Genomic DNA, 2,311 nt, shown 5'->3' with positions numbered 1-2,311 from the left:
AACAGATTAGATGTCGTTCAACCAGTAGGCATGCGAAAGTGAACGTAGTTTCTCATGATCTCCCATGTTATTTAGTGAAGAGTTGACCTGCTTCTTATTCGTTTTCCAGAATAACATTGGGAGAAAAATCTAATTCTTCTGTTGCCCACAGCAGGAATTTTTTTCGGAGAAAGCAAGGACGGTAAAATTTTTCTACACTAATTTTCAAAGCAAAAAAGCAACTTCTCAAGCTCTCGAGGCTAACCTCCGACGGCTCCTCATTGAACGCTCTGACCAATTATTTAGGAAAACCCTTCGAATGCTCGACGTTGTCATCCCGGTTACGCTCAGGGGTAATGAAATGCACCTGAAAGATTGAGTGCCTTGAGGATGGGAATTACTATTTCAGACAACCATTGTTTTATGATAAATAATGTAAGGAAATAGTAACGCGAATAACTTCAGAACTTAGCGACATAACTGAATGCCAGCATACTTACGGTATGGAATAATCTGGATATTAAAGTTACTGTCTTTTGTTGCGCTGCGTTTAATAGCCGACTTTGGACTCTGCAGTAACACAGCTTTCACGTACAAAAGGATTGAAGTGATTAAAGGCTTTCGAAATACTGATAGTGTTCATACCGATTCGACTAACGTGTAAATCTGCAATTTGTGCGCTATGAAAGAAACCACATCCGGTAGTAACAAACAGCTAACTACTGAAAATTTAACACGTTTTTGTGAATATTTTCGCGCGAAATAGACATTACAATCCACTCCTGAAACATTTACCATTGCACATGTCATACATAGGGGCTTCTGAAAGTAAGTTACACGTGTAGTCCTACGCAAAGTCCATTGTGCAACAAGAGTGGCCCATTGTTAATGTATGTGTTCGTTTTCCTGCAAACGCGGCTCTGCTGCGGTAGAAATAACAGGTGCATCATAGTGTGCATTTTATATGGCGCGGCAACTGTAACTGTATTCCACTGCTGAAGTACACGGGCATAAAGATTCTTGAGGGCGAAATGACTAAATTGGATACAGATTCACCGTGAAATTCTTGGCGGTATGTGTACCAAACACGATGTCGCGTCCAGTCATAGCGAAATGATGCCAGCACTTTGGCCAAGTCTGGACAGACTAGTGATGCTGATCGGGAAGACTGACCTTCGACGTAGACGTGGACCACAGACGACTAAGTCCAGGCAATCGAGTAACCATTTCGCAGCCATCTCAGATTTTCCGTTGACGAAGACATTAAGTGGTTCTGGATTTCTATCGTCCAGTGACTGAACCACTGGTAAAGCGTTCCAACCATTGTTTACAGAGACTTGATGATTGTCGAAAAATAGTGACATGTCTCTGTCACTTTGAAGTATAGTGCAGCAGTGAATATAAATTACTTGGCCTGCCTCAAGAATGTGTTATTTTTTTTTTAGCAAAATTTGAGTTGCGATAGTCCTGTATGATGTACCGGGTGATCAAAAAGTCAGTACAAATTTGAAAACTTAATAAACCACGGAATAATGTAGAGGTAAAAATTGACACACATGCTTGGAATGACATGAGGTTTCATTAGAACAAAGAAAAGTATTGCTAGACGCGTGAAAGATCTCTCGCGCGCCGTTTGGTGGTGATCGTGTGCTCAGCCGCCACTTTCGTCATGCTTGGCCTCCCAGGTCCCCAGACCTCAGTCCGTGCGCTTATGGGCTTTGGGGTTACCTGAAGTCGCAAGTGTATCGTGATCGACCGACATCTCTATGGATGCTGAAAGACAACATCCGACGCCAATGCCTCACCATAACTCCGGACATGCTTTACAGTGCTGTTCACAACATTATTCCTCGACTACGGCTATTGTTGAGGGAGATGGTGGACATATTGAGCATTTCCTGTAAAGATCATCATCTTTCCTTTGTCGTACTTTGTTACGCTAATTATTGCTATTCTGATCAGATGAAGCGTATTTTTTGAACGTTTGTAATTTTTTGGTTCTAGTAAAACCCCATGTCATTCCAAGCATGTGTGTCAATTTGTACCTCTCTATCTACATTATTCCGTGATTTATTCAGTTTTCAAATATATACTGACTTTTTGATCACCCGGTACATAGCAAATTCAAGTCTTACAATCAGATCTAAAATTCAAATGAGGACTACGGAAGCAATAAGTGACCAGTAAGCTCCGTTGACTTGTTAATCTTTGCAATTGGCGGTTGCTTCAGTATGACAAGTGTCTGACTTGCATGTTAAGTGGTAACACTTCGTAAATAAATTATTTGCCTAGGTTTGACGTCATGTAGAAACTTCACTGACGATACACGACA

The sequence above is a fragment of the Schistocerca serialis genome, chromosome 5 (genome assembly GCF_023864345.2).
Source record: "Schistocerca serialis cubense isolate TAMUIC-IGC-003099 chromosome 5, iqSchSeri2.2, whole genome shotgun sequence".
NCBI lineage: Eukaryota > Metazoa > Arthropoda > Insecta > Orthoptera > Acrididae > Schistocerca > Schistocerca serialis.
This window is presented reverse-complemented; position numbering follows the sequence as displayed.